General features: G+C 44.5%; 1 protein-coding gene across 4 annotated transcripts in view; it reads left to right on the forward strand.

Moving 5' to 3' along the window:
- Positions 1 to 5,281: 5,281 nt before the first annotated feature.
- The window catches only part of CREBRF (CREB3 regulatory factor), a 90,482-nt gene continuing 76,341 nt past the window's right edge, over positions 5,282 to 19,422 (forward strand). For 2 of the 4 annotated variants that reach the window (XM_033180315.1, XM_033180316.1), the window contains exon 1: positions 5,282 to 5,433. The gene's annotated coding sequence lies outside the window, so the exon portion shown is untranslated. The remainder of the gene's footprint in view (positions 5,434 to 19,422) is intronic. The other 2 variants (XM_033180314.1, XM_033180313.1) reach the window with 2 other exon arrangements.

Consider the following 19,422-nt stretch of genomic DNA (forward strand, 5'->3'; position numbering starts at 1 on the left):
TCCTGAACTTGTGATCTGCCTGCCTCAGCCTCCCAAATCGCTGGGATTACAGGCGTGAGCCACCGTGCCCGGCCTAAATTTTATTTTAAATACAGATAGGGTTTCACCATGTTGTTCAGGCTGGTCTTAAATGCCTGGGTCAAGTAATCCTCCTGCCTCAGCCTCCCAAAATGCTGTGATTACAGGCGTGAGCCACCATGCCCAGCTGGGGGTATCTATTATGCATCAGGCCCTGCACTTAATCCTCAGAATCAACCTGAGAGGCAAGTTAGTACAGAAATTAAGGGACAGGTTAGTTACTTATTCAAGTAAGTTTTTCCAGCAAAAAGGTGGTACTGAAATGCATATGCGTCCTGCTCTTAACAACCCTCTAAGGGCTCCCTTCTGATGAGCTCTGTGTTGGATTTTGGGGTCAGTCTCCTCCACCAGGTTCTGAGCTCCTCCAGGGCAAGGATTGTATCTTCAGTGCACACACGAGGCTCCACAGATGTCAGTTTATTTCTCTCCCGTTCCTATTCCTAACCCCCGCCCATCACGAAACACAGGCTGGAAGATTGTTATCTAATGAAGTGCTTTGCATTCTTTCTTCATAACTCGAGGATTTGTGTTTATGCCCACTTGGTTTTATTGAAGAAATAATATCAACACACATGATATGAATAATACAAAGCAGTAAGTACATTAAGTGCTTAGTTCGGCGGTAGAGGAAAGAAGATGAATGAGGGCAGAAATAGACATGGTAGAAACAGATTCCATGAAAGAGGTGAGATCTTGAGCCATGGCGGTTGAACAGAATTTAGATATTAATCTGGCCATTCAGACCACAAGCAGGCTCCTATTCTGTAGCAGGACTGGTGCTAGGTATGCGAAATGGGATGGGGTGAGGAATCAGGGTAAATAAATGGGAGACTAGAGAAGGATATTTGGGACCAATTGTAGTGCTTTCTGTGGAAGTAAGAAACCGAGGCTCAGAGCTGTCACATGAAGAACACTGTGTCCTCTTGAGAGATCAGGCAGTGGGAAGAACTGACCTTTCTTCTTCCCCCAAATAATTATTTTCTTTTATTTCATTTTTTTAAGATTAGTCAAGTGCAGCAGTCAGGGAAAAGAGCAGAACAAGGAGTTCCATCTGTAACTAACTGTCAACAATAGAGATAATTCACTACCTTTGGACCAGCCCAAATAATTTTTTTTTTTTTTTTTTTGAGACGGAGTTTTGCTCTTGTTGCCCAGGCTGGAGTACAATGGCATGATCTCAGCTCACTGCAACCTCTGACCCCCCCAGGTTCAAGCGATTCTCCTGCCTCAGCCTCCCGAGTAGCTGGAATTACAGACACCTGCCATCACGCCAGGCTAATTTTTGTATTTTTATTTATTTATTTATTTTTTTGAGACAGAGTCTCGTTCTGTCGCCCAGGCTGGAGTGCAATGGTGCGATCTCACCTCACTGCAAGCTCCGCCTTCTGGGTTCATGCCATTCTCCTGCCTCAGCCTCCCTAGTAGCTGGGACTACACATGCCCGCCACCACGCCCGGCTTTTTTTTTTTTGCATTTTTAGTAGAGAGGGGGTTTCACTATGTTAGCCGATGGTCTCGATCTCCTGACCTTGTGATCAACCCGCCTCAGCCTCCCAAAGTGCTGGGATTACAGGCGTGAGCAACCGCGCCCAGCCAATTTTTGTATTTTTAGTAGAGACGGGGTTTCACTATGTTGGTCAGGCTGAACTCTTGACTTCAAGTGAGCCATCTGCCTCGGCCTCCCAAAGTGCTGGGATTACAGGCATGAGCCACCATGCCCAGCCCCAGAAAATGTTTTTGGTAAGATGAATGAAGGATGGAGGCCAACTGCCAACCATCAATCAGTATCTCTTTTCAATTCACTCCAGTCTTCTCAGAAAGAAAATCAGTTTTTAGTGTCAGAAGGACACAGCTTTTCCTGGAGATCTTCCAGCTTTGAGTTAATTAATCTCACTTCTAAAGCTGTGAAGTCTTATTTAACAAATCACATAGGCCTAGAGGGGTCCGGAAAGAAAACATTTAGACTTGAAATAACACTCTCTTAAAAGATGTCTATGTGAGCAGCAGGCAGAGCTCAATCTACTGTAATGAAGATTTACACACAGTGCAAATTTATGACCTACAGGTCATATGGAAAATTAGGACCCGTGCCAACCATTTTAATTCTTTCAGGATGTGGGCTCAGTGTTGAAGTTAAAAAGATCGTAGAGAATACCCAGTTTTAGTCCTGATCCCTTGTGGTGAAGAAATTGGAACTCAGAGAGGTCACCTTGGATCTTATAGTTAGTGGTACAGCTCAAATTGGAGTCTTGGCTCCAAGAACAGTGTTCTAAACACATGAAGGTTTAAAGCAGGTAAAATGCCTGCACATACAAAGGATACCTCTGGAAGAAGACACAGAATGTGGGTAACTGTGGTTCCCTCTGAGAAGGGAAAATGAGTAGCCAAGAAACAGGGACAGGACAGAGACTTACTATTCACTGAATACTTTTTTGTGCCTTTTGAATTTTGTACCACGTATATATGTTAGCTAATCGAAAATAAAAAAAAATTTTAAGAATTAAAAGGAGTTAAGTATCTATTGCTTTGTTTCCCCCCATTGTATCATATTTGTGTAAAGCGTGTTTTTTCTGACTCATGCTATTCCAGTATGTAAATTATTCCGCAGGAGCCAGGTTAAACACTTTGAAAGTGGTGGTGCCAGTTGGTTACTACTTTGTGGCTAGAACAAGAAGCCAATGATATTAGAGAGTTCCAACTTCCTGCCAACTTTGACTGTGACAGAATCTGGCAGGATAAAACCCAAACACAAACCAATTCAGAGCCAGTGATTTCATTCATTTCGGAGCAGGATATAGTAATTAACAAACCTTGATGGAAAGGTCTCCTTTAGCCAAAACCTCATCCTTTCCAAGACAACGGAAGAGGGAAAGGTGGGAATCCAATGTGATTCACTAGTAAACACCTTCAGTGGGACGAGTCTCACACTAGGAGATAAACCTGGCGGCCCACTGACCCCAAGGAACTGCCCAATAGAGGAGATGAACATGCCTGTGTCCAGACGGCAGTGTATCAATGGAAGGTCTAATCATCTCCTGGAGCCTTTTCAAATATAGTATTACAAAAGAGGATGGTCTGTCATGTACCCCGGGGAGACTTAATGCATGAATCTCACGTGAACGAGTCAAGGGAACTTGGCTCAAACGTCCCAAGCTAGTTTTTCTCTTTTTCAATTTTCAATTCCAGTTGATGTGGAAAATCAGAATGTGGTATGTGTTAGACTTAAAAAAATTATAATCCTGGTACTCACTGTGCAGTAGGGGAAATCCTCATTCCTTCACTGGGCATGGAGGCCCTACTATGTGGTTGGTATTGTGGGGGCTACAGAGATTTATGCTTTTACTTTCCCGTTAGGTATCTACATATAGCTATCTATTAATTTTGTGTACAGAAGTATTATTTTAGTGGCTGTTAACCTGCTAAAGTCTAGTTATCTGTACTTGCTATTTAGTCTACAGTACATCTTCCAAATGATGCCCTTAAACAATTTAATAATTCAACTATTCATTAAGTGCTTGCTATATGCCAGGCACTCTGATAAGTGCTTTATATGAATTATTTCACTTAGTTCTCATATCAACTCCAGAAAGTACTAACGGAGGAGGAAATTGAGCTTCACAGAGGTTAATTTGTGTTGCTTTACACGTGGTGAAACAAGCATTCAAATCCAGACTATTCATTCAACCAGTGTGCAATGACTGCCTATGTGCCAGGCATGGAAGGTACAGGATAAACACTGCTCAGTCCCTGCTCTCCTGATGATTACGATCTGTGCGTCTTTTTGATTCCGAAGTCCATGGTTTTGACAACGACACTATACTACTTCTCAAAATCTGTGCAAAAGGGAGTCACATTTTCAAAGGCGATTCCTCCTGACAGAAACCTAGGCAGGGGTCTTTATTCCCCAATCCTCCTTTCCCTGTGCTTACTAAAATCAAATTTCTGTTGTGTGTTCATATCAATTCCGTGCCTTTAAGATGTATAAAAAGCATCTGGGGCCGGGCGCGGTGGCTCAAGCCTGTAATCCCAGCACTTTGGGAGGCCGAGACGGGCGGATCACGAGGTCAGGAGTTCGAGATCATCCTGGCTAACACGGTGAAACCCCGTCTCTACTAAAAAATACAAAAAGCTAGCCGGGCGAGGTGGCTGGCGCCTGTAGTCCCAGCTACTCGGGAGGCTGAGGCAGGAGAATGGCGTGAACCCGGGAGGCGGAGCTTGCAGTGAGCTGAGATCCGGCCACTGCACTCCAGTCCCGGTGACAGAGCGAGACTCCGTCTCAAAAAAAAAAAAAAAAAAGCATCTGGAAGAATAGGCTGTGATAAAAGACAAGGGCTCCAGCCCTAGCTAGCTCACTTACTAGCTGCCTGACCTCCGGCAAGTGACTTCACTCCTCTCAGCCTTAATTTTCCTGTCTGAAAAATGGATATATTACTACTGCATGTGCTTGCAGGGAAAACTCATTGAGATGATAAGCCCACCATATAGTGCTCGTTCAATAAAGGGACGCTGTTGTTATTAAGAGGATCAGGAAGTGCTAGAAGTGCTAGAAGTGCTAGAAAGGGACGCTGTTGTTATTAAGAGGATCAGGAAGTGCTCAGGACCATGTGTCACGGAGGCTTGCCTAGGCGCTTCTGTAATAGTGGCATTCTGTTTGTGCAGTTGTATACGGGTCTCTCTCTTGAAAGGTGCACGCAGTCTGACTGATCCCTGTGTCTCGGAATTCGTGCTAAATATTGAGTCGGTGAATGAATGAACGAACGACAAAAGGTAAGGTTTGTCTCTCAATTAAGACGTTCAGATGGGGAGGCGGTCCATTACCCAGGTCATCGATACAATCTCCCTACTAATGAAGTTAACTACTTCAAGTTTCAGTGAACTTAAACTACAAAATGGGCAAACGGACACCTCAGACCTCACAGCGCAGTACTGAGATGTGATAAAACGCTGGATTTGAAGCCTTCGTAAAAGGAACATCCTCTCCCAACCTGGGCGTGCTGCCGCGTATCGGAGACGTCCCCGCCCACACTGCAGAGGCCGGCGCCGAGCCCCCGCTCCGCCCTCTCTTCCTGGTTTTTCCGGGCAACCCGCCCCTCCGGCGACACGTGACAGGGGTGCCCGGCCGGACCCAGCCCCTGATTGGCCGGGCTGTGGAACGCCTCGCGATTGGCCCGAAGCCGGCGGGCCCCCGCCTCCCTCCTCCTCCTCGCCGCGGCCCACGTGAGGGGGGCGAGTCACGCGATTTCCGGGAACCCGTCAGGAAGGACATAAACAAAACAAACCCGAGGCAGCATGGAGAGGGGCCGTGGCCCCTGCAGCGGAACCGGACCCAGTCCCTGAGCCGCCCCTACACCCAAAGGTGAGCGCCGCCACCCGCTGCCCGGAGCCCCCAAGGGCCTGGGCTGGGGGACGAGCGGAGCGGGGGGCAGAGGGCCGCTTGCCTAGGCGGCAGCAGCGCTGGGGCTCTGGGCCGGGCCGGCGCGGGGCGGGGGCCGGGACCACGGCCGAGTGCCAGGGCGCGCGGGCCTTAGGCCACCGCCTGCGGGTCACGGGGGCTCCGCTCCCCTCCCCCACCCCCAGCCCGGGACGGTTACATAAAAGCGCGGGGCGGCGGTGGATGGGACACGCGGGCGGGCAGTAGGTTAGGCCGGGGTGGGCAGCGCCGGACGTCCGTCCTGCCGGGCCGCCCGGCCCTTCCCCGCTGCCTCCGAGCCCGGGGCCGCTGCTGCCGGCAGTCGGCCTGTCAGAGAAGAGAGCGGGTGGGAGGGGCCCGGGAGGGGAGGGGAGGTGAGACTGGCGGGGGAGGAGGGGAGAGAGGGGCGTGTGAGGAAGGGCCGGGGCCGCGGAGGTTGGAGCCAGGCTGGCAGGAGACGAGGAGGCGCGGGCTGGGGCTAGGGGGGTTCAAGCAGGGCGTCTCGGGGGTAGCCGCTCCCCCTTCTGTCCCCGCCTCAGAGGCGACGGGCGAGAGGGGCCTCCCTCCCGGGATTTGTTTATATGTCTTCTCAAAGTAGCTTGAAGCGGCTCAGGGGCGGAGCCCTCGGAGCTGAGTGGCAGGCTCTGGCGTCCAATGGACCGGGCGGATGGAGACTTCTGCACCAATGGGCGTGGGGGAGGCGGTGCCGCGGGGGGCCATCAACTGGTTAGGCTGTGCCGGAGGTGGGCCGGGCGGGGCGGCCATGTTAGATGGGAGGGGACCAGTGGTGGTGGGTCACTGAGAGGGGAGGAGACAGGGCAAAGGGCGAGGGAGCCGGGCCGGGGGTGTTTCGGGTGTCCGAAGGCGAGTCCGATCGGACCAGGAAGTAGCTCAGGGGAGCCTGACCCCGACCCGCCTTTCTCCTCACACGAGCTGAGGAGGCAGGGAAGTACCGAGGGCAGTCAAGCCTCCCCTGGGGGTGGTTCCTGGGACTAGATGGAGCTCAGTCTCTGGATTCTCCCTCTTTCTTGGCCCTATGCTTCCTGACAAACCTGGCCGCCAAACGCTGTAATCGCCCTCCTGTTAACCCAAGAAAGCAAATCTTTCTGCCGTTTCTGAGCTGGCTTGAGCCTTAAGACTACCTTAAGGAGGTACTTGGATAAATAGCGATCTGAATTTCTGTACCAGGCCTCAGATAAGAGACAGGCAGTGAGGGGGAAGTTTTGCTTTTCTCAATTTTGTAAAAGAAAACGGGACTAGAAAAGCTGAGAAAGTTGAGGGCTGGGCGAGGTTTCTCTCCCCCCTCCCCCATCAGGATGCCTTTTAAAGATTAGGCCCCGTGCTTGTCCTAGTCTTCGTAGTAATTTGCCCCTCTTGCTAACATAAGTTGGTGGCCCACATTAATCAACTTCTTGAGAAAACTGAGCCCAGAGAAAGTTATTTAGTTTCGAAGATTCTTTAGGACTTTCTCTTGCGAATACCCTGCAGGTGAAAAAGAGGATCAAGGCCTAGAATTTCTTTCTTTTTTTTTTTTTTAAAAGCAGAAAACAAGACTTCTGTGTAAATCTTGTGATCTGTCGTAAACTAGTTGTCACTTGATTGTACTTTTAAATATCTTTAATCTTTTAATCCAAAATAGCTAGGATATACACCAGAGGCAGGGAAAAATGGTATGAATAATTTGAAAATACTTATTTTAATCTAATTGTATTATTATTTTGGCATCCTTTTGGCCTTATTAAATGCTTAATTTAGGCTTGTGTTTACGTCGTATTACAACTTGTGGCTACATTGGTATTGTCAAGGGTACCAAACTGTTGATGCATCTTTGGTTAAGTACTTAGGCATAGGAACATGCCTTGGATAGATCGTGCAAGGGTTAATCCAGAATTAGCTGTATTAAGAATTTGCGTTATCTTCTATTTTATTAGCTGGAGAAAAAGAATAATTGGTAAATTATTCATCAATTTTTTATTTTTATTTTTATTATTTTTATTTTTTTTTTGAGGCAGTCTCTCTCTCTCGCCCAGGCTGGAGTACAGTGGCGCCATCTTGGCTCACTGCAGGCTCCGCCTCCCGGATTCACACCATTCTGCCTCAGCCTCTCGAGTAGCTGGGAATACAGGAGCCCGCCATCACGCCCGACTAATTTTTTTGTATTTTTAGTAGAGACGCAGTTTCACCGTGGTAGCCAGGATGGTCTTGATCTCCTGATCTCGTGATCCACCTGCTTCGGCCTCCCAAAGTGCTGGGATTACAGGCGTGAGCCACCGCGCACAGGCTTTTTTTTTTTTTTTTTTTATGAGATGGAGTCTCCCTCTGTCGCCCAGTCTGGAGTGCAGTGGCACGATCTCGGCTCACTGCAACCTCTGCCTGCCGGGTTCAAGCAATTCTGCCTCAGCCTCCCCAGTAGCTGGGACTACAGGTGCGTGCCACCATGCCCCGCTAATTTTTTGTATTTGTATTTTTATTTTTAGAGACGGAATCTCGCTCTGTCGCCTAGGCTGGAGTGTAGTGGCGCGTTGTCAGCTCACTGCAAGCTCCGCCTCCCAGGTTCACGCCGTTCTCCTGCTTCAGCCTCCTGAGTAGCTAGAACTACAGGCTCCCGCCGCCACCCCGGCTAATTTTTTTTTTTTTTTTTTTTTTTTTTTTTTTTTAGCAGAGACGGGGTTTCACCGTGTTAGCCAGGATGGTCTCCATCTCCTGACCTCGTGATCACCCCGTCTCGGCCTCCCAAAGTCCTGGGATTACAGGCGTGAGCCACCGCGCCCGGCCTGTATTTTTAATAGAGACAGGGTTTCACCATGCTGGTCAGGCTAGGTATTAGCTTATTTATCAGTTCTTATTTTTTTTCTTTCTTTTTTTTTTTTTTGAGACGGAGTTTCCCTCTTGTCTCCCAGGCTGGAGTGCAGCGGGAAGATCTCGGCTCACTGCAATCTCCGCCTTCCGGGTTCAAGCAATTCTCCTACCTCACCCTCCCCAGTAGCTGGGACTACAGGTGCGTGCCACCATGCCCAGCTAATTTTTTGTATTTTTAATAGAAACGGGGTTTCACCATGCTGGTCAGGCTGGTCTTGAACTTCTGGCCTCAGGTGATCCACCCACCTCGGCTTCCAAAGTGCTGGGATTACAGGCGTGAGCTACTGCGCCCGGCCTGATTCATCAATTTTTGTAGTACTTTGGCATGACTGACTCAGTTCTGTTAATAATGATACATAAAAACATCCCTGATTATTTGATAAACTTGAGTTGTTAAGTATAACTTTTGGGGTCAATAAGGGTATTAGCTTATTTACCAGTTCTTATTTTTCTTTTCTTTTTTTTTTTTTTCCCGAGTTTTGCTCTTGTCACCCAGGCTGGAGTGCAGTGGGAAGATCTCGGCTCACTGCAATCTCTGCCTCCCGGGTTCAAGCAATTCTGCGTAGCCTCCTGAATAGCTGGGATTACAGGTGCCCGCCACCACACCTGGCTAATTTTGTATTTTTAGTAGAAACGGGGGTTTCACCATGTTGGCCAGGCTGGTCTTGAACTCCTGACCTCAGGTGATCTGCCTGCCTTGGCCTCGCAAAGTGCTGGGATTACAGGCGTGAGCCACCACGCCTGGCCTGTCAGTTCATATTTTATCAGGTGGCATTGTGTTGCTTTTGAAACCTTAGCCCTTACAATGCCCTAATTAGTTTAACAGAGAAGTATAGTGAAAATTAAAATAAAAACTTTTCATTGATACCTAGAATATTCCAGGCAGTTTTCATTGTTGCATTGGTCGATAAAGTCAATCAATTAGCATTGCTTGTATAATGCTCTCTTATTCTAAGAATGGCAAATAGATGCAATAGAACTTATTTGGGTATAATTCCTTCAATAGAACTTATTTGGGTATAATCCCAGCTTTGGGATTTTTATGTTCATAAACATAGAAGAGGCTAAATACTTCCAGAAGAGAGTCTGGATGCTCCATTTACCATCATTCTGTCATGGCAGGTGAAAGCAAACTTTTATATAGACAATGTTCTACTTAGTTTACAGGGTGGATGTGTGTGGGTTCTAGGATACTAGTGTGAGAAGTAAAGGAATAACTAGCATGGTTCCTGGTGGTGGTTAACTAAATACAAGTGACGAGTACAGTAAGTTTGTGTATTGATTCTATTAATGTAACTCAGTTTTTAAAAGATAAAGAGCTAAAATCACTGTTTGCTTTTAAAGCTTAATTTTCAGTCAAGATGGGCATTTATATATTTATTTAAAAAATACATATATCTATTTTTTTTGAGACAGTGTAACTCCGTCACCCAGGCTGGAGTGTGGTGGCATGATCCTGGCCCACTGCAAGTGGGTTCAAGCGATTATTCTGCCTCAGCCTCCTGAATAGCTAGGATTACAGGCGTGCCCCACTATGCCCAGCTGATTTTTTATTTTCAGTAGAGACAGAGTTTCATCAAGTTGGCCAGGCTGGTCTTGAACTCCTGATCTTAAATGATCTGCCCGCAGTGGCCTTCCAAAGTGCTGGAATTACAGGTATGAGCCACTGTGCCCCCCCCCCCCCCGCCCCAGTTTTGTGATTTTGAAATAAATCCATGCAGGGTTGAACTTGGATTTTTTTGAGGAACAATTCACTGACACTTTCACCATATTCAGTAGCTCATTTTGGGATAGACAAACTCTTAGACTAGACATAAATTTGTCAGATAATTGGTTCTGATTATTTTAAGACAAGAGTTGACAGACTTTTTTTGTACAGGATCAAATAGTTAATATTTAGTCTTTTTCAGCCTTATAGTCTCTTCCACAACTACTCAACTTTGCAATCTGTAGCATGAAAACAGCTGTAGAAAATAGGTTCTGCATATTTTTGGGCTGTATTCCAATAAAACTTTATTTACAAGATCAGGCTGTGCCTCTATTTGTGCTTCCACGGCTATAGTTTTGTCAACCCCTGTTGTAAGACATCACTGAGGTTTTTTTTTGTTTGTTTATTTTTTGAGACGAGTCTAGTTCCGTCCCCCAGGCTGGAGTGCAGTCGCAGGATCTCGGCTCACTGAGACCTCTGCCTCCCAGGTTCAAGTGATTCTCCAGCCTCAGCCTTCCAAGTAGCTGGGATTACAGGTGCCTGCCATTGTGCCCAGCTAATTTTCGTATTTTTAGTAGAGATGGAGTTTCACTGTGTTGGCCCTACTGGTCTCAATCTCCTGACCTCGTGATCTGCCTGCCTCGGCCTCCCACAGTGCTGGGATTACAGGCGTGAGCCACCACGCCCGGCCCAGTCATTGAGCTTTAAGTACTCAGATGTTAAGGTATTTCAGAATATACAAATAGACACTTTAGGTAAATTTGAGCATTTGTAGATTGTACACATCTCCTGCCTTGAAGAATTTTTAGTACAAGAACATACGGCAACATTGTATTTTGTATTTTTACTTCATTTACATATAAATGTTTTCATGAAAAGCTGTTTAAAGCAAATATTGGTACAAATCCTGTTGATTTTAGAGACGCATTCTGATTGAAAAAATTTTGGCCTTAAGATATATTCAGGATATGGTTGTCTTGAGGTTTCCAAGCACATTTAGCATATAATCCTTAACAAAACTGTTTGGCTGTTTCAAGAGATGATAGGTGAATAGTCAACACATGTAGTTCTTATATTCAAATATACAGTTAATTTAGAAGCTATGAAGACATTGAGTGCTTATTGCCTGAGGTGCTTGAAGAATTAAAGAGAGAAGGATGATTTTTCCAGGCGCAAAAGGTACAGGTTACCTCCTCTCTTTTTCCGGGGAAAATGTCAAGTGGTGCTAAGTGCCTAGTGAAGCAGAGATGCCATAATCTACAAATATAACTGGCAAATACTTAATTTTTTTGATAGCTTTTGCTTTGTTTTTAATGTAATATTTCACCATTTTTGTTGACTTGAACTGGATTTCAAGTGGAAGCATAAAAGTTTGGAAAAGAGAATATATTGACCTTTATGAACTGAAAAACATGTGGCCTGCAATCTTGTTTCTAGTTCTAGCTAGCCTAGGTTCTGGCTGGATGACTACAGATAATCTCAGTTTATTAATTTGTAGTGGTAGGGATTAATGATGTTTTCCATCTCACAAGGGGATACTGGGAAATTTTTAGTTACTATATTTTTAAACTCTTGTACTTTGAATATGCTAATATTGTGGGCTGCTTGAAACTACTTCTCAAATCTGGATTCGATTTTCTCTTGGCTTATTTGTCTTCTTATTAAACTGTGAGCTCCTTGAGGTCGGAGTCTGTGTTTTATTTCTATATTCACTGCCTCACACTGTGCCTGATACCTTTTAGTGCTCTTGAACTGTTTAAATGAATGCATGCATTGCTAAGAACCGCTTATCTGGTAAGTAATAAAGTCTACTATTAGAGATGTTGGGCTTTTCTTAGTTAGAAGGGAGGAATTAATCACCATCTGTTCAAACAAAAAGCTTTCATTCTAAAATTGATCCGCTCTTTTAAGAAAGTTTTTAGAGAAGCTATTTTGATGATGTTTAAAAATCTCTTTAATTCCTTTGTTGTTTTCAGATGAACTCCAATAGTTAGACTTGTTGAATATTCCTTGCAGGTATTTAAAAAAAAAAAGTTGTGCTTTGTTCTTTGGATTTGTCCTATTTGGCAAATATGAATGGAATCTCTTATTTCATATAGGTTTGGGATAATTTTTCATCTGCATAGTAGGATCCTTTTTTTTTTTTAGGGGGTCACTGTAAAATCATTCTTGCTAATAAGACTGACTCACCTTTGTAGGGTAGGCTAGGATTTGGAGCGAGTTTGATGCAGGGTGTGGCAATGGTATCACCAGCCAAGCCTTATATGCATTTTTACCAATTTATGACCTTTCCTCCAAAGTCTATGTTGTAACTCTCCTTCCTAAACAGCTTTCTTTTTTTTTTTTTTTTTGAGACGGAGTCTTGCTCTGCCACCCAGGCTGGAGTGCAGTGGCCGGATCTCAGCTCACTGCAAGCTCCGCCTCCCGGGTTTACGCCATTCTCCTGCCTCAGCCTCCCCAGTAGCTGGGACTACAGGCGCCCGCCTCGTCGCCCGGCTAATTTTTTGTATTTTTAAGTAGAGACAGGGTTTCACCGTATTAGCCAGATGGTCTCGATCTCCTGACCTCGTGATCCGCCCGTCTCGGCCTCCCAAAGTGCTGGGATTACAGGCTTGAGCCACCGCGCCCGGCCCCTAAACAGCTTTCTAAACTACTGCTTTCCCTACTTACTCTTGGCAACTTAAATCATCCTCCACTCTCCTTTCAACACCAAAACCACTTTTATATCTTTTGGGTATTATTGATTTTGAGAATTTCCTATGAAAGCCTCACAAATTTGCTGATTTCTTTTTCTCTCTTTTTTTTTTTGAGACGGAGTCTCACTCTGTCGCCCAGGCTAGAGTGCAGTGGCGCGATCTCGACTCACTGCAACCTCCTCCTCCCTGGGTTCAAGCAATTTTCTTGTCTCAGCCTCCTGAGTAGCTGGTATTACAGGAGCACGTCACCACACTCAGCTAATTTTTTTGTATTTTTAGTAGAAATGGGGTTTCACCATGTTGGCCAGGCTGGTCTTGAACTCCTGACCTCAGGTGATCCACCCGCCTTCACCTCTCAAAGTGCTGAGATTACAGGCGTGAGCCACTGTGCCTAGCCTGCTAATTTCTTTTTCTTAATTTTTAATTTCTTTATTAAAAAATATTTTTTTCTTGTTTTTTTTAATTTTTTTTTTTGAGACAAGAGTCTGTGTCAACCAGGCTGGAGTGCAGTGGCGCAATCTCTGCTCACTGCAACCTTCTCATCCTGGGTTCAAGCAATTCCCCTGCCTCAGCCTCCCAAGTAACTGGGACTACAGGCATCTGCCATCATGCCCAGCTAATTTTTATATTTTTAGTAGAGTCAGGGTTTCACCATGTTGGCCAGGCTGGTCTCGAACTCCTGACCTCAAACCATCTGCCCGCCTTGGCCTCCCAAAGTACTGGGATTACAGGCGTGAGGCAATGCATTGGCCTAAATTTTTTTTTTCTTAAAGAATAGTGTGATAGTAAAGCTTGCTGGGTTTTTTTTTTTTTTTCCCCTCCAGTTTTTTTTTTTTAGATTCTTGTTGTGCATTTGTTTTCTTCAGTGTAATGTTTTGTCCTGAGGGTTTGAGGTGCTCCTTTTATAAAAGCAGTTTCTTTTTTGGCTGCTGATGGAATTGCTGCCTTTTCTATTATAGGTTAGTCATTTACTGAGAAATTTAAAGCATTACAAAAATAAAACGTTTAAAAAGGTCTTTGATGATATGGAGGGAGGAATTAGGGGTAGGGTGGATGTACTTTTGAAAATATTCACTGTAGAATTCCTTAAAACAGCAAGGCTTCTAGCATCTTATTGGTGTGGTATAAATGAGGTGGACTCGTGCAGATTTTGTTGTTGTTTTTTGAGACAGGTTCTTGCTCTGTCACCCAGGCTGAAGTGCAGGGGCACGATCATGGCTCACTGCAGCCTTGACTTTCCAGGCTCAAGCAATCATCCTGCCTCAGTCTCCTGAGCCTCCTGAGTATCTGGGACTACAGGTGCACACCACCACACCTGGCTAATTTTTTTTTTTTTTTTTTTTTGAGACAGAGTCTCTCTTTGTCACCCAGGCTGGAGTACAATGGCACACTCTTGGTTCACTGCAACCTCCACCTCCCAGGTTCAAGCGATTCTCCTGCCTCAGCCTTCCGAGTAGCTGGGATTACTGGGATGCATCACCATGCCCAACTAATTTTGTATTTTTAGTAGAGTTGAGGTTTCTCCATGTTGGTCAGGCTGGTCTTGAACTTTCCACGCCAGGTGATCCACCCGCCTTGGCCTCCCAAAGTGCTGGGATTACAGGTGTGAGCCACCGCGCCTGGCCCACCTGGCTAATTTAAAAAATTCTTTGTAGAGAGAGAGTTTTACTGTGTTGCCCAGGCTGGTGTTGAGCTCCTGAACTCAAGTGACCCTCCTACCTCAGCCTCCCAAAGTCTTGGGGTTACAGGTGTGAGCCACTGTACCCAGCTGTACAGTTTTTGAACTGCTTTTTAGTAAGGCTTTCATCTTTACCTTTGAATCCCCTACTAGAGTTGCCCATAGACTAGGAGAGGAGATACACATTGCAACCCAATGTTACGATGGTTTTTCAGAACAAAATGTTCTGAAATATGGAAGAAGGACTGCTAACTCTGCCTGGGGAAAGTTGAATATTCATAGAAAAAGTGGTGTTTGAACTTAGTTTTGAAGATTAGTGAAGGAAGCATTCTAGTACAGTTGAAATGTAAAAGATGTGTAGTGTGGGGTTGGGTATGAGATGGTTTGAGCTAAGGCAGAGGTGGGAGGGAGAATGGAAGAGGAGGAAACTGATTTGTAAGATTTAGGAGGAAATAGCTTTTTTTGCTTTCTCTTTGTCCTCTATTCTCTTCAGTCTGTTCTATGCTGTCAGGTCTCCAGTCTCTTTTCTCTGTAGCTCCCTGTACCTCTGACTTTGGTTGATTCGTCTTTTCCCGTAGTGTTTCATTTTTCTTTTAGTCCCACCTTTTCTAATGTGTTGGTACTAAGGTACCGTTCATTCTGACTCTATTTTATTTGTCTCTTGCCTTTATTTCACCTCCCACCCTCCCTGCCTCTCTCTCTTTATTCCCTTTGGGTTATATTTCTTTTCTCTTCTTTCTTTCTCTCCCCCTTCCTTCCTTCCTTCTTTCTTCTTTTTTTTTTTTTTTTTTAAGACAGGATCAGTAGCATAGTCGTGGCTCACTGCAGCCTTGACCTTGGGTTCAAGTGATCCTCCCACCTCAGCCTCACGAGTAGCTGAGACTACATGTGTGTGTCACCATGCCCAGCTAATTTTTTTTGTAGAGACAGGGTCTCCCCACATTGCCCAGGCTGGTCTTAAACTCCAGGGCTCAAGCCATCCCTTGGCCTCCCAAAATGTCTGATTACAGGCGTGAGCAACCGCACCTGGCCCCTTTGGGTTTCTCTTTGCCCCTACCTTTACATTTTATTTGCTTTATTTATTTTTTATTTTTTTGAGGTGAGGTTTTGCTGTGTTGCCCAAGCTGGCCTGAAACTCCTGGTGTCAAACAATCCCATCTCAGCCTCCTGAGTAGCTCAGGCTGCAGGTGTGTGCCACCTCTCATTATGTTTTATTTAAAAGCAAAGCAAAATAAATTCTTCCACACTATCTGCTTATTTTGCATGTAAATAGCATATAAATTGATTCCCTCTTAGGAAATCTTGTAAGATCAACTCCTTTTGATACCTGTCCAAAGACTTAATTGGCCGGGCGCGGTGGCTCAAGCCTGTAATCCCAGCACTTTGGGAGGCCGAGACGGGCGGATCACGAGATCAGGAGATCGAGACCATCCTGGCTAACACTGTGAAACCCCGTCTCTACTAAAAAATACAAAAAAAAAAAACTAGCCGGGCGAGGTGGCGGACGCCTGTAGTCCCAGCTACTCGGGAGGCTGAGGCAGGAGAATGGCGTGAACCCAGGAGGCAGAGCTTGCAGTGAGCTGAGATCTGGCCACTGCACTCCAGCCTGGGCGACAGAGTGAGACTCCGTCTCAAAAAAAAAAAAAAAAAAAAAAAAAGACTTAATTATCCATTTTTATGAATTTCTTTTTATGAAACATTTTCCCTTGTATTCAAAGATGGTACTTCTTCAAAGGCCACAGTGTAGAATGTGATGCCCGTGTGCCCTGTTTTCTATTTCTTATGCACCTACAAATTGTTCTATAACAAAGTGCAATTCACCTTTTCCCTAAAGCTTTCGCAAACTTTCCCAGGTAGTATTCTTCTTGGTAGTTTTCTATTATTTTCTAAACACCTCTTTTTAAAATTTAGCTTTATTGAGTTATAGTTTATGTAAAAAAATTCAACCAATTTTGAGTTTTGACAAATACATGGTGTCATCTAACCACTGTTATATCTCCATCATTTTTATCACCACAGAAAGTTCCTCCTGCCGCTTTCATTCAGTTCTCCTGCCCTCGTCCTTGGCTCCAGTCACTGATTTGCTTTGTATCACTATTTTGTCTTCTCTGGAATTTCATATAAATCTTTTGGTATAATGTGTTGTCTTTTGAGTCTGACTTCTTTTAGTTAACAGTGATTTTGAGATATTCATATTGTGTTGTGTATTCGTTGAGTCTTTTTTTGTTGTTGTTGTTTTCTTCTTTTTGAGACAGGGTCTCGTTCTGTTGCCCAGGCTGAGTGCCGTGGCGTGATAATGGCTCATTGTATCCTTGACCTCCTGGGCTAGAGTGATTCTCCAGCCTCATGAGTGTCTGGGACTACAGGTGTCATCATCATGCCTGACTAATTTTTGATTTTTTGTGGAGATGGGGTTTTGTCATGTTTCCCAGGCTGGTCTGGAACTTTTGGTTGCAAGCAGTCCTCCTGCCTCAGCCTCCCAAAGTGCTGGGATTGCAGGTGTGAGCAACCCTTTCTTAGCCTGAGCCACCATGCTGGGCCTGAGCCTTTGTTATTGTATGGACATACCACAATTTATCTGTTTACCAATTGATAGACATCTGCATTGCTTCCAGATTTTAGGCTATTATAACTGAAATGGTTTTAAGTATTCATGTACAAGTCTTTTAGATACCTCTCTTTTAACATTAATTACATTTTATTTGGAAGTTGAGTTGCAGAGCTGTCAAGAGTGAACCCCCAGCGTTCACAAATAGGCATTTTGCTAGTTCTGTGGTTTTGAACATCTTTCAGCTTAGATTCATCATCTGTAAAATGGGACAGGCTGGAGATCCAAGCAAGCTAGAGAGCACAGGCCAATTTAAGGAGGAGATCTCTTTCTTCAAGTGATCATCTTTCTGGGAATATGTACCCAACGTCTAATTTTTTCCCCCAAAAGAGTGGTATTTGAGATCAGACATCAAATTTTATATGAAATTTCATGTGAAATTTAAATACTGGCAGTTACAATTTAAAAAACACTAATGCAACTGATTTGCAACTGAACACAACTTTGTGGGCATTGTTTTCTCGCTGCAGTCCAGTTTGAGACCTCAGCTATAAATCTTCAGTTGATTTTGTCTTCTGTTTTAAAATGTATATCCTCCCAGTAGAGTGCACTTGTTAGGTCCTTTTTACCTTAGTTTTATAGCTCAGCATAATAACTTGCTGGTTGTCAAAATTCCCAAGTTAAAAACGAACGAGTTACTGTAAATTTTATTCTTTCCTCTGATTGGAAGGATATTAAGAATACTGACTGCCTGATGGAGGAGTGGAACTAGGTTCTGGTTACTCTATGTACTTCTCTAAGAGCTGCTGATTCTATTCAGTGCTGTGTTTTCTCGGCAGTTGGAATAATCTGCCTCACTTGTTAGATTTATCTCAACACTTCTGAGACAAATATGGTATAGATTAAACTCTGCGTGTCTCTTTATTAGAAACTATGCAAGGTATTACAGATATACACATAAATTATGTATCACTCTATTTCCTCAAATTGTCTAGAACCATTTGGTGAAGCCAGTATAATGAACTATGAAAAGGTAATAAATTGTATTTGTTTGAACAATAAAGAGCAATAATCTCTAAAGAGGTCTTTTCCTCTTTATCTGCTATTTCTTTATTGTGTATAGAGATGACTAGTTTGGAGCTTTATGAATTACTTTGTAAGTCCAGAGATTCTTTTGCTGATTAAACCTGCATAATTGACATACACCCTCAGAAGGCTGGGGGCAAGGGTGTTAAGTGTCCTGTGTTGCCTGAGTATCCCATATTCACCCTGGTTCTAGCTTGGTGGAATGTGGAATTTAGACAATTTAGGATTCTGAGTGGGCTGGGCACGGTGGCTCACACCTGTAATCCCAGCACTTTGGAAGGCCGGGGCAGGCAAATTGCCTGAGCTCAGGAGTTCGAGACCAGCCTAGGCAACATAGTGAAACCCCATCAGTACTAAAAAAAAAAACAAAAATTAGCTGGGTGTGGCAGCATGTATCTGTAGTCCCAGCTACTTGGGAGGCTGAGGCAGGAGAATTGCTTGAACCTGGGAGGCGGAGGTTGCACTGAGCTGAGATCGTGCCACTGCACTCCAGCCTGGGCGACAAAGGGAGACTCCATCTCAAAAAAAAAAAAAAAGGATTCTGAGTTGACTTTGGTTTTATAACCTTAATAGCAGCAACATCCCAGGAGTATCACATACCAAGGAATAGATCTGAGAATAAAAATAGCCACCATTTATTGACTGTCTGTTTTGTGCTAGGGCTAGATACTTTATATGTTATTTTATTGTTAATCACAGTATCCCCACAAAGTAAAGGGGAATTCTTGCATTTATACGTAAAGTAAGGGAGATGAGAGTCTGGAATGAAATTCTTTTTTTTTTTTTTTAATATATTTCTTTTTTTTTTTGAGACGGAGTCTCTGTCACCCAGGCTGGAGTGCAGTGCCTTAATCTCCACCTCCCAGGTTCAAACAATTCCCCCATCTCAGCCTCCTGAATAGTTGGGATTACAAGTGTGCGCCACCACACCTGGCTAATTTTTGTGTTGTTAGTAGAGATGGGGTTTCACCGCGTTGGCCAGGCTAGTCTCAAACTCCTGACCTCAGGTGATTCACCCACCTTGGCCTCCCAAAGTGCAGGGATTACAGGCATGAGCCACCATACCTGGCCATGAAATTCAAAATATTCACTCCCAATGCATAACCTTTTACCTAGAGTTTGTTCCTCATAAAGTAAGCTTTTTAGGAATGTTAGAGCCAAAGAGGCACCAAGCTTTTCTCAGTGTTAAAAGAGATGACTGCAAAACCATGTTCATATAACCTCTGTACTGACTCTTACATAGTTTATGCTGGTAGTAAAACCTATTTCACGGTAGGAAGGAATTTGAAGAGAATTTGAAAATTATCTCTAGTATATGTCATGCTGCTTTTGAAACGGTGCCAAATCTGAGAAAAGAGGA

Source organism: Trachypithecus francoisi, unplaced genomic scaffold, assembly GCF_009764315.1.
Source record: "Trachypithecus francoisi isolate TF-2019V2 unplaced genomic scaffold, Tfra_2.0 Lachesis_group2, whole genome shotgun sequence".
NCBI classification, from domain to species: Eukaryota; Metazoa; Chordata; class Mammalia; order Primates; family Cercopithecidae; genus Trachypithecus; species Trachypithecus francoisi.